The sequence below is a fragment of the Belonocnema kinseyi genome, chromosome 2 (genome assembly GCF_010883055.1).
Source record: "Belonocnema kinseyi isolate 2016_QV_RU_SX_M_011 chromosome 2, B_treatae_v1, whole genome shotgun sequence".
NCBI lineage: Eukaryota > Metazoa > Arthropoda > Insecta > Hymenoptera > Cynipidae > Belonocnema > Belonocnema kinseyi.
Window position 1 is genome coordinate 96,360,224 of NC_046658.1, and position 13,818 is coordinate 96,374,041.

The 13,818-nt window shown below is 27.0% G+C and overlaps 1 protein-coding gene across 2 annotated transcripts in view; it reads left to right on the forward strand.

Annotated features, from left to right (window-relative positions):
• Window positions 1–300: 300 nt before the first annotated feature.
• Window positions 301–13,818, forward strand: part of LOC117167981 (multiple coagulation factor deficiency protein 2 homolog) — a 28,632-nt gene continuing 15,114 nt past the window's right edge. For both annotated transcript variants that reach the window (XM_033353265.1, XM_033353266.1), the window contains exons 1-2: window positions 301–365; window positions 4,630–4,779. The gene's annotated coding sequence lies outside the window, so the exon portion shown is untranslated. The remainder of the gene's footprint in view (window positions 366–4,629; window positions 4,780–13,818) is intronic.

A 13,818-nucleotide genomic window follows, 5' to 3' on the forward strand; every position in this document is an offset into this window, starting at 1 on the left:
AGTATTTTGTAAATAAAATATCCACTCCCAAAAGTAAATCCTGCATCAAAATAAACCTCTAACATAATTCGCTCCATAGAGAAGATATTATTTTCCAATCATCTCAAGCCCTTCTCTATTTAGAACATGGTTGATTATCTTCATCCCCTAATTTTTAGAACATCACGTGGCGCCACGTAGAGATAAACATGAAAAGCGAAATAAAACCAGGCTAGCCACCCAACGGGACGTTTGGTCCTTCGAGCAACTCGCCAAACACGCAAGCTCCGTCAAAAACGTCGATAAACGTCGAAACACCGTGCCCACAGTCCCGGGAAACACGGAAGCAAGATCCAAAACCGACTTTTTCCTTCGATTTACAAAGGGTAAGTTTTTCTGTAAATAGACTAACTTTAAGTATTTAAATCTGTGAGATTTTGTTAATTTATTATTAATTTAAATCTAGGCACTATGTTGCCTTTTTGAGAGAAGTAACAGGTTCTCTAAACATAACCTGAGAGTAGAAGAAGGGGGATGATTCTTGTAAAAGCATCCCTCGCTCTGCTTCCCTTAACCAAAGATCAACGAACGCCGATAGTCACGAGGTCTGACTCGCGCGGGTTTTTTAAAATGCTCAGACGTGGTGTCGTATTTCTCGACCTACTCAGCAGAAGGGTATTCTAAGCTCTAAAAAGTCTAAAGTGCCTCCAACCTCGATAATATCTCTTTCTATTCAATTATTCATTACTATCTTCTTCGACAGTCCCCTCATTGAAAAAAAATCAAATAATGTCAGTTCTTTGCAAATTAAGTCAAGTTTGAGAGAATTTAATTTGAATCGATCCAAATTCAATAATTTCTCATTATTTATACTATCCTGTATAAAAAAAAGTGGTGCAACGATATGCCTCGAAAATCTCGCAGTTAATGTTCTTGAAAACGTGATTGGCTTTTCATTACTTGAAGTTGCTTTGTATCTTGAAATGAAAATTTTGAAAATTGAATCTACTAATAATTCCTATTAATAATAAGAATCATAAAAATCTTTAAGTAAATTAAGAAACATTACTGCTTTTTAAATAATCTTGGGCAGATAAATTAAAACTTCTATATTATCTAATTAATTATTGTAAATATTGTATATCTTTAATGTAAGTGCTTTTTTCTGGAGATTAACATTTTTTGACGAATTTTAATGTAAAATCATAAATTTGTTAAGAAGACTTAAAATATCTAAAAAATAAGTTTTGTTAGTTTTGTTTACTAGCAATTAGCATTTTTAAAGAAAAAGCTTCATCAAGATTTGCAATTTTCACCAATTTTAGGTTATGTTTTGCATCCAAATTGAGAACTTTTATTCAAAAATCATTAGAATTCAAAGATCTCAAAATTTCCAACATTTTACGTTTTACAGCTTTTCTAGCCTTTAAAAAAAATCATCTTGGGTCACTCTAGACGATCACAAGAAAAATTTGTATTTTTAAAAATACCTAAATTATTAGGTATCCCTGTAAAAATGTAAAAGCATTCAACGGCATTCAAATGCATTGATTGTTTTCAATACATCTGGTCGGTAAAACATTAAATGGCATTCGACTTATTTGGTAATTCAACAGCATTGAACGTCATTGGTTCCATTCTATACCTCCAATCACTGAAGGCATTGCATGGCATTGAACTGATGCGGTCATTCAACCGCAGTCAATGGCATTAAAAAGAAGCCCCTTAAGTGTCTTTTTTGTGGATTCAAAATGATTCGAACGAAAACTTTTGAATACAAAGAAGCGCATTTGGACAAAAACGGAATTTGCTTAGATTTATAGGTATTAAAGTGTACAATTTTTTCAATGTCATATAATCTACTTCAATGCTGTCGTTTTTACAGCAATAATTTAAACAAGATTTAGAACCTTTAATAACGATTTGGGATCATGCTAATGTTTATCGTCGAAAATTAGTGTTTTTAATGTATTTGTTTAATAATTGGCATTAAAGAAGTTTCGCATATTTTAACAATTTTTGGTTATTATAATTTGAAGAAGATTCAGAATATTTGATTAATTTTGGACTTCGAATTGTTTTAAATTTCGGATTATGCTAGTTTTTTCATCATTAGTACTTTTATTTTTAAAAATTAGGTTTCAAAGAAGATTCACATATTGAAACAATTTTAGATTATGTTAGCATTTTACCCTGAAAATTGGTATTTTAAAACAACAAATATTATCATTTGAGTAGAACTTAGAATCTTTTAACTATTTACGATTATGCTTGTGTTTTCATCATTTGTATTTTCAATTTTAAGGAATTATGTTTGTAAAGAATATTTGCATATTTTATTAATTTTAGGTTAATTTAGAATTTTACACCAAAAATTGTTTTTTTTTAAGCGATAACTATTATTATTTGAAGAAGCTTTAGAATCTTTGATCAAATTTGGATTATGCAATTGTTTTTCGTCGAAAATTGCTATTACATTTTTTTTAAATAATTAAAGTTTTAAAGAAGATTCACATATCTTAACGATTTTATGTTATGTTATCATTTTCCCCGAAAAATTGGTATTTTCAAACAAAAATTATTATTATTTTATTAAATTAGGCTATAAACAAGATTTAAAAATTTTGGAAGGGTACACAAATAATTTAAAATTAAAAAAGATTTTTAAAAATTGAGAACCAAGTCTAGATTTTCAAAAACTTTGAAAAAGAAAATTAAAAGCTTTTTAAGTATTTGAAAAGGTTTCAAGAGAATACAACAATTGTTCTTAAGATTTAGATAAAATTTTCAAATGATTTTTTGTTATGATAAATGTATTTTAAGAAAAAATTAAAAAAGATTTCAAAACCTTTTAAATGATTTTGCAATATTACGAAATTTAAAAAAATGGGAGTAAGTTTATGAAATACTTAAAAGTTTTAACAATATAAAATAATAATGTAAAAAACTTGAAAAGATTTTTTAACCATTTATAACAAAATATAGAGTTTTTGAGATTTCGAAAAAGAGAATGTTTTTAAAAATTTTGAAAGATTTTCAAAGAATGTAAATTTTTTTTTCAATACCTCAGGAATTTTTCAATACATCTGAAATCTTTAAAAATTATTTGAAATTGTTTAAGATTAATTTAATATTATTTTAACAAATAAATAGGCATTTGGGATGTTTATTTTGTATTAAAATCTATTTTTAGCCTTTGAATCGAAAAACTAACTATGCTAATTTTGGACGACTAAAAAAACCCAAAAAATAAATATATATATAAAAACAAGCTTTGATAAAAATGTCATGGTGTGGGGAATTTGACACTTTTGGGTGTTTTATAACTTGGCAATTTTTCTTATTTTTTCGAAATTTTCCAATTCGAGATTTTTGTATTTTGGCAATTTTATAATTTCAAAATTGTTATTATTTAGAATATTTTCTTTTTAGAAAATTTCAGGGTCAACTGAAAAATTTCGAAAAGTACAATTTCCGACACAGTCAAATTCCCGAGTAACAAAATTCACAAATAATAAAATTCCTAAATAATAAAATTTTCTAATAGAAAATTCTCAAATTGAATAATTCCCTATCAATAAAATTCCCGTGCAGTTTATTTCATTACCAAATTTGATAATTTCCGAATACTAAAATTCACAACAAAAAATTAAAGAATTATTATAAATAATTAATTTGAAAAATTTAATAACTATTACTTATTTATTTAAATAACAATAATGAAATATTTATATAGAAAAAATTGTATAATGTTTAAAGTTTCTAGAATTATTGTTTGAATTTAAATTAACAATAATGGAAAAAGATATATTTCTAGATGAGAAATTTTCAAATTATTGTTGTTTTAAATTCAAACAATAATTTTAGAAACTCTGAGCATTACAAATAATTTACTCGGTAGAAATTTTTGATTATTGTATTTTTAATAAATAAATAATATTGATTAAAATAAAAAAATTTTATTTGTAAACATTTGGGAGTTTTATAATTTGGGATTTTGCTATTTCAGATATTTTGTTATTCAGTCATTTTCGGTCAGGAATTTTTAAATTCATTAATATTATAAATTATCGGTGTTTTTCTTATTCTGGAATTTAAAAATTCGGTAATATTACAAACTGTTCGTGAATTTTATTATTCGGGAATTTTCCAATTCGGAATTTATATTATTCAAAAATTTAATTATTTGGGCATGGAACGGCTGAAACTGCCCAAAAATTAAATTCTCGAATTGGGAAATTCCCAAGTAATAAAATTTCCTAATAATAAAATTCCCTAGCAATTTATAATATTTCGGACTTTTTGAATTCCCGAAAGTTTATAAAATTACCAAATTTGTAAATTCTCAACGGAAAATTACGATATTATAAAATTCCCAAATATAATTAATTAAAATTTGTTTGTTATTAAAAAAATTAAATGTATTAATTTGATTGACTTTATAAATGACAAAAATTTTAATTGTTTAAATTCGGGAATTCTCTATACCGGAAATTTTAGAGTCGGGAGTTTGATTTTTCAGAATTTTTCAGTCGTCGATTAGGAATTTTATTATTCGGGAATATTACAGTGTCGGAACTTTTGTTTTCGGGGGTTTTCAGCCGTCCCACTAGTTTAATAAAAAAATCAAACTGCTTCAACCTGTTTCAGAAAAATTTTCGAGTCTGAACCTGGAATCACGTTTCAAGACTAGAAGTGGGAAATTTCGTATCCAGGAAACTTCTGTTGTGGTTTCCTTTGTCTAGGTCCTAGGAAGAAACTGAAGCAAAAGCAGGTCCAGCAGGGTGAAAGGCGACACAGGTACATATGGGCTCTCTTTCGCTGAATGGACCAAATGATATAAATTATTTATAGATTTCGACACCCAACGGGGGCGGGCGTTCTGTTCCAACTGGGGTGCGCGCCCCCGGGGGGTCCACTTGCACCAAAAACCCCTTGGGGCCCCCTCAACATATGCATTCTCGCCCAAACCCCATTTAAGCCTATAAAATTGATTCCTAAGTACCCACCGCGTATTCTCGGACGTATTGACGTCTCTTGACACCTACGCTTCTGTCATTCGAACAAATGTCCATTATTCACATATGTTTACATCTTTATTATACTCTGTCTACAAAACAGTATCAAGATTTTGAATCCTAACCAAATCAGATTGTAAATCAACTATTTTATCGGGGCAGTGTTTTCGGGCCCTAATCGGTTGCTGACTAGTCCATTATGACCAACAAACGTTCTAAGTATCAAACCAATGTCAATATCAGTCAATATCTTTTTGCACATTTCCAAAAATAGCCAGGGTGTTTAAAAGTAACAGAGCCGACAAAATAACATCAAAAAATGAGTTTTTTCTCATTTTCTGGTTAGTCTATTCGGACTCTTATCGGGTGATCAATAGCCCGTCATGAACAAACACTTTCCTCAGTGTCTAACTAAAATATTTTTTGCACATTTAGAAAAAGAGCTAGGGTGATTGAAAGTACGAAAAATGAAAAATAAATATTTAAAAAAATTAATTTTTCCTCATCATCTAGTCAATCTTCTGGGGCCCTGATCAGATACCGACTAACTCAACATACGAACAAATTTTATAAGTCTCTCATTCAAATATTTTTTTTTACATTTCCAAAAAGAGTAGGGCTTTTTAAGTGTATCACAAATGAAAAGTGAACACTAAACAAATTCATTTTTTCCTCATCATCTAATCCGTCCTTTTGGGCCCTAGTCGGGACCACGCTACCCCATCAGGACCAAGAAAATGCTAAGAATCTTAGTCAAATATTTTTTTGCATATTCCTAAAAAGAAACAGGGTTTTCAAAAGTATCAAAAATTAAAAAAGAATACTAAAAAAAATTAATTATTTTTCCTCATTATCTATTCTGTTTTTTCAGGCCCAAATCGGGCGCTGGCTAGCTATCAGAACCAATAATTTGTCTAACTGTTAAATCCAAATAATTTGTTGCACTATTTTAAATTTAACTTTTTATTTATTTATAAAAATATCTATCTCTGGTACGTCTTATATTTTTTCAAAATGGATATCCATAATAGAATCTGACACTGGTATATAACTTGTTTCCCTCGTTGGCTGATTTGAGATTTATTAATTTTGTGTAAAATATGGGAGCATAATCTCGAAACTTCCTATCCAATTCAAAAACGACGTCCAATTTATCTGCTAAATGTTTTTCAACACTTACATTTTTCGAAGGTTTCAGAAGTGTAAAAAAAAGAATCTCGAAAATCTTAAAGAAAGATTTTTTAATTTACGGGATTTTACAATGTACAATAGGAAAAATCCTAATCAGTTTAAAAGATATGTAGCACCTTTAAATTTCGAGGGAAATTTAAAAATATATCATGAATTTTCGGAAATATTTTACAGCTGTAAAATATTTGGAATCTCTTAAAAACTTCTTAAATTCTTAAATATATATCTGTTAAAATGATTTAAAATTAATTAATATTTTTTTTAAATCTTCAAAATTGAATCATTAAAAAAATTAATTTTCAATATTCTGTTAAAATTTCTTTTCGAATTTTGGAAAGCTATTTAAATGTTTTGAAATCTTGTGAAAATGATACTTTAAAATTAATTTATTAGAATGAAAAATCAATTGAAATTTTCCCAGAAATCTTCAGAAACTTTTCTTTATTACCTTGAAACCTTTCACAAATTAAAAAAAAAAACTTCTGAAACTTTGTTCGAAATTTTCAAAATTGTATATTTTGTTTTAAATGTTTCGAAATCTATTCAATATTTTTAATTACTATTTAATCTGTTCAAAACTATTAAATATATCTTAAACTAACTGCAAATTTTTTAAATCTTTTTATTTTGCAGAACTGAAAATTTTTTCTTTAAAATCTTCTCCATTCTTTTTCGAAATTTTAGAAAATCATTTGAAATCTTTTGAAATTTCTCTTAAAATTGATTTTCCCCCAGAAATGTAATTTGAAATTTTCCCAGGAATCTGATAAAACTATTTTATTTTCTTGAAACCATACAAAATTTTTAAAAATCTTTTTTCAAGTCTTAAAGAATCGATTTTTTTTTTTTTTTTTTTTGAATTTTATAAAATCTTTTCGAGTTTTACATAATTTTTTAATCGTTTAAAAACTTCCAATATTACTTAAACACACTTAAGTTTTTTCTAAAATGATGTAATCTTGCAAAATTGCAAAAATATTGCTTCCAATCTTAACCATTCTTTTTTGAAATTATAGAAAATCGTTAAAAATGTGTTGAAATCTTTTTTAATTTTCTCTTGAAATTTACTTTACGAAATAAACCTTGTAAATATTTTAGGGTATTTTCAAAGATTCAAAGACATTTTAAAGAAAATTTAAACAATCTTAAGACATTTTCAAGGGTTTTAATCAGTTTACGAGATTCTAATATTTTATTTTATTTCAAAGAATTTAGTCACAAAAAGTAAGGAATTTCTTAGGGTTTCTCAGATACTGTTTGCAAATTCTTATTTATTTATCCTGAATTATTTTTAGTTCTTTTGTTTGATTTATCTTGCAGTCTTAAAAACTTTTAAATTCTCCTTAACTGTTCTACACTCATTGCAAACTCACTCAATTAAATAAATTTGTTCATACTTTTAAATTGCTTTAAATTTAATCGATTCTTTTTTAAATGCAGTCAGATTTTTTATAGACAAGTGCTAAAAATTTGCAGTTTTTTTCTGATCTCTTAAACTTTTTGCTCACTTTTCACTTCATTTTTTAAATAGTATCGTACTTTTTTTAAGTGAATAATTTCTTCTCTTTTCCCAATATTAAAAAAAAAAATTTAAGCGAAAAAGCTATCTTAAACAAGAGACAAAAAGAATGAATGAAATAATGAAGAGTAGTTGGGAGGACTAGGTCTATAAATGTATTATATTTATTTTTATTTATATATTATTTCTTCATAACTAACAAAGCAAAGCGGCAAAGCAAATTTAAACATTTCAGAAAAACGCCAACTTTCTAGCACTCATCTAAAATATCTAAAATAATAAATTGTTTAAAAACTATTTTTATTCACTTGCATTAATTATTACCTCACAAAGTAAAAACCAAACAAAAAGTTGAAAATTTCAGGGAAAAAACCGCAAATATCAGGCCTTAATATAGTTGAAGATTGAAGATAGTAGATGCATGAATAATTTGTTTACATAAATCTTTTTTCTCAATTTAATTAATTATTGGATCTCTCCATGTAAAAAATATAAAAATAGTTAAAACTCAAAATTTAAGAAATTTAAATTAGACCAAAATCCAAATTAAAAATCCCATTTAACGTCCAATAATCATAATGATACAAATTGGCTGCCTTCTCATTTTTCTTTCCTCTTTTTTATTTTTGTCCTAAAATTTTATTTGTTTTTTGTTTTTTTCAGATTACAATAGGATTTTTGGTTTTTGTTTATTCGTTGTGATCCAAATTTGGTCGTTGGATTCTTGTTTTATTTAACAGGATTTTGCAATAGTTAAAAATTTCAGTATAAAGAGGTACCTTATACCTTTAAACTAAGAGAATATTATTGACAATAATAAATTGTTTAAACTACTATTTTTGTTACCTTGAATTAATTATTACTCGACTCTGATTGAAAATTTGAGAAAAAGCTTTCAAAAATCAGAAAAAACCGCAAATATCTAGCATTATTTAAAGATACCATTATTTATAATAATCATAAATCGTTTCAAAAATTATGTTTTTTAACATTAGTGAAAATCGAATTACAAGTGTAAGTAAGAGTAGTATTTTATGCATCAGAAATAATTTGCATTCAAAAAAGCACACACAAAAGAATCATAATTAGCATTAAAAACTCACAAAAGCCATTTTTTCACTTATGGGTTTTTTTGGGAGTCTGTATAAAAATAACTTATGGTGGTGATATTTAAAAAATAATATTTTATTTGTATTGTATTGCTATTTTTAACGAGAAATATTGAGTTTCAACTCGATTCAGCTAATATGGACGATTCAGAATAAAACTGACAAAAACGACCTTTTTTATGGGAAATGCGTGTTAAACTTCACGGGGCTTGCGCCACCTCTAAATACCATTTTTTTCAACAATAAAAATTTTTTTCTTTTTTTCTGAATTCCAACAAATTTTTCGGTGTAATATATTACAAAGTTGACAAAATTAAATTTCACCACATTTTTGGACCATCCTAGTAGACACCCTGTATATTGAAAATAAAAAACAATTCTTAATCTGAAATGTTATTAAGTAAATATTCGAGTTTAATAAAGCGATTTTGTAAAAAATATTGTTTTGGTTTCTGTTTGGAATTACATACATATAAGTATCATACGTAAATGGGATATTTACACTTGAAAAGTAACCGGTTCAAAGACTTCAGAGTCCTTGAAATTCGAAACAAAATTCGAGATGGGTTCTTGAATCGTAGCAGTGGACCCCCCAGAGTCCAATCTAAATCAATGGGCTTGTGGGTAATCGCATAATAATTACTCGGACCCCCTCTACCGCCCATCTGTCGAGCGTGAGTTTTCACCCCCCAGGCGAAGAACAGCTAGGACCCAGCAGGTCCTATTGTCATTGTGCACTGCTCAGAATGTTGCTTGCGGGGCAGTTTTTGCGCCACTGAATTTCAAATTCTTCCGATTTCCATCCTTCCGTGCTCGATTTCGAAAAGGACCGATAATGAGAATCAATTTCCACTCTCCAGGAGAGAAACTCAGAGAACCCCCTAGATCCACATCCCGATGTTTTTATCACAAAGAGAATCTCAATGTGCCCGTACGAAATTCACTTTCAAGTATTCATATAACAAGGATCCCAATTTTTTCGAAACTCTAACTCCTATAGGAAGTCTTCACATATTACGTGAAATTAAAAAGGGGGAGGGGGTTCGTATGACGTAACATTTTTAATTCAGGAATTTGCTTCACAATTAACTTTGTATATCAAAATTTTTAAATTAATCATTTCAATTAATCATAAAATTTATTTCGAAATGTTTCTAAACATTATCGATAGAAGATAAAATTAAATTTTTAAATGTTTGTTTAAAAATGGAAAATAATTATGCTCTTAACATTTCGCTATCACACTATGATTTGTAAACTTTCTTATGCTTTTATTAAGATAAAAAAATTTAATTGTGCGCTAAAACTTATTTCGAATAATTCGAAAAAGAAGTTAGAAGCTTTTCAATAATTATGAAAGAGTTTAGGAGATGCATTTTTTTCAAGATTTCTGGGAAAACTTTTAATCGTTCAGGTTTTATTTTAAAATAATAATTTTAAGTTTTAAGGATTTCAAAATGTGTAGAAACAGAACATGGAAGACTTTGAGACAATTCTTTATAATTTTCAGAAGAAAATATTTTGAAGCAAAATTTTGCGATTTCGCCATATTACATCATTTTAGAAAAATTGTAGTAAGTTGAAAAGAAATTCTAAAGTTTATTCATGTTCCTAGAGAAAATTACAATAACTCTTTATTTTGAAAAATTAATTTTAACAAATCATTTAAAACATTGGAAAAGATTAAAAAAATTGACAAAGAAGAATCTAAAAGATTTTAGGGCAATTTCTTTAATTTTGCAGAATTTAAACAAAAACCGAGACAAATTTGAATGATTGTTAAGGACAAGAAGGCTTATAATATCTGACAAGATTAAACAAAAGAATTTTGAAAAGTTTCAAGAGAAAGAAAAATGGTCTTAAAAGTCTTGGGAAAATTTAGAAAATTATATGGCAATTTCTTGACATTTTGAATATTTTTTTTAAATATTTAGAAAAATTCGAATCAGTTAAAAATATTTTCAGGAATTCAAGCCATGTTTCAAATGGTTGAGAAATATTTTAAAAATTTGAAATATTTCCAAAAATTTATCAAATATTTCTTGGTTTCTTCCAAACTAATAAAAGTCCTGAAAATCTTTTAAAAATACTCGAATTTTTCCTATAATACTTATGAAAATTATATTTATATAAATTAAAATACAAACTGATAATACTTATTTTCTTATTCTTGATTCTCAGATATAATTTTAACTCAAATTAGAGGGTTCAAAACTCATAACAAATCAAATGTTATATGAAATTTCTATCTTATGTTATTATTAATAATATTTTGTATTCTTTATGATATTAGAAAAAATTTAATCGGTGACAATAAAAATCTCGAACAATAAAGATGCCAACAGTGGGGTTGCTGCACATTTTCGAATAAATTTTTTTCACTGTGAAATTAAATGATCACTAAAAATTGAATATAATTACTTGATAAAGTTTTTCTTTAATGTTAATTGCCTTAATTGTATAAAAATAATGTCAACAGAGTTATAATAAATTTAAATTTAAGAAATTTTCTTTATTATTAAGAAAATAATTTTTAATAGTACGGCCCACATGTGAAAAGCGTAATATTCCAGATGCGGCGCCAGCTAGTTGACCTCATTGGACTCCAATTAGAGATAGGGGAAACTATTTAGAGCTCCACTAAAGCCCTTTCGAAAATTCTGCACGGGTAACTTTTAAAGTGCGATTATTTCATTTTCAACAATATGGAAGATTTTTTCCAAATTTCAATTAAAATTTCAATCAAAATAATAATTCTTAAAAAAAAAATTTTTTAACAAAAAAAGTTGAACTTTTAACCAAGTATGTAGTTGAATTCAAGAAAAAACTATGAATTTTTAACCAAAAATAAAGCAATTGAATTTTTAGTTCTAAACATTATTTACAACAACAAAATGTCAACAAAATAGTTAAATCCAGTACTATAAAGCTACTTTTACAAATAAATAAAAACTTGGTAAGTATGCTGCGTAAAATTGGAAAAAAAATTTTTTGAAGAATTTCAAAGTTATGAAGCTGCAAGGAAAAAAATACGTAGTTGATTCAAAATCTAGTGACTTTGTATTATACTCTTGGATTTGAGATAAACTCAATTAAAATTCACAACGTTCTTTATTCATGAAAATGATTAAAAATCGTCTGAAAAGCATGTATCATTGTAATAAAATCTGATTTTAGTCCCAAACATTTTCTATTATTATTTAATTATTTCTAACAATATCTAAACTTCGTTTAGAAAGTGCAAAAATAAACCTATAAATCTAAAATGAAAAAATTGTTAAATCAAATCTACATTTTTTATTATTATTTAAGATTCACGAAAATCACTTATATTGAATCAAAAAAAGAAAAGCACAATTTAAATTTTTGTTTACTTTGTATTTAATTCTTTAAATTTCCATATTTTAGAGTAAAGTGTTTCGAAAAGCATTTCAAATTCCGTCCCGATTTGAAAGTTAGTCTTTATATTTGAACAATATTAAAAATTACAAGCGCTTGAGCTCTAAAATTTTAATTAGAATCAAAGTCATGCTAAAAGACTTTCAAAATGATCTCGCTGAATCTCGTATTATGCAATACTTCGGTTATTAAAACTAAGAATTAAAAAATAATCACGATCCGAAAATAAAACCCCTGCCATTTCCCGTGAAAATCAAGTTCCTGAACTAGCAAATTACCTTCAAGAAAATAAAATCACAAACAATACAGTTTCTTATAAGCTGTCGACGGAATTTTATGAGAACGTATTCTCAGTACTTCGATTACTCATTTTCTGCATTCTTTTCCATGAATCACATAAAAAGTCGTTTACCATCAAATAAAATCTGATTGACTTTTCAATATAATTTAGCAACATTTGCTTGAATCTCTTTTCTTAAAAGTTATTTGACAGTATCTTAAACTCGAGAGAAATATTTATTATTTATCCGAAAGGAATGCTTGGGAATGGCTTGAAAGGATGGCTTGAGAATTAGTAAACTTTTATTAGTGACTCTTTTTTTAAAATTAATTAAATTTTCTTCTACCATTTATTCCAGTTCGCATGAAATCTGATCAGACTTTTCTTTCTATCCAGGAGTTGTAGAATAGTCACTTGAAATTTAAGCGATTAATTTTTCAAGCAGTTAATTATTTAAACATAATAAAAAAAAATGAAAGTAAACAATAAATTTTCTCGTTAATTCTCGTAAATTATTTACAAATTCTTGCATTCTCGGTAAAATACAATAACTTTCTTTGTTACCTTTCCAAAGCTGTTTTCCCTAGAATTTTCCAAACTTCAGCCTGGCTGAACCGTTAAAATTTAACTAATTTAAAACTCCATTTAAAGTTAAAGCATTCTTAAATTAGGGTCGTTTAAGTAAATCGTTAAAAAAATCTAATTATACCTCACACTTTTTAAAATTCATCATTTTAATTTAGAATTCAAAAGTAATAACTTGGACAATGTGAGTGAATGGATTTGAAGCTTATGATGAATAATCTTTTGCAACCTTTCAAATATTTTTTCAAACTTCCCTTCATTTAAAAGTGAAGATGAAAAAAGTGAAGCTAAGCCAAAAAATCCTGGTTTTGAAATAAAAATATTTTTGTTAAACTAACGTTATCTGTAGAAAAACATACCTAACTCCTTTTTCATTTAACCATGAATTACATATCATATCTGGGTAGAAAGACAAAAAAGGTTAAATGAACCTTAAAAAATCAATTGAAGACCCTTCCATTTTTCTTTTGATAACAATTTTTTTTCGAACTTAACGATTTTATCATTATGAACTTCTTTTGAGAAAATTGCCGATCTCTACCAAAGTCGTGACTTTGATCATTTCTTAAATTACTGTCTTAGATGTCTGTACATTTTTCCAATCAAATTTAATGTAAATGTAGCCTCGGCACAGACAATGATATACAGTCTGTCAAGTTAAAGCGTGGGTGGCTTTACTCGCAGTCGGTAAGGTGTATCGACATGATTTTGGTGTCAAAATATTAAGAAGAGCTCCCT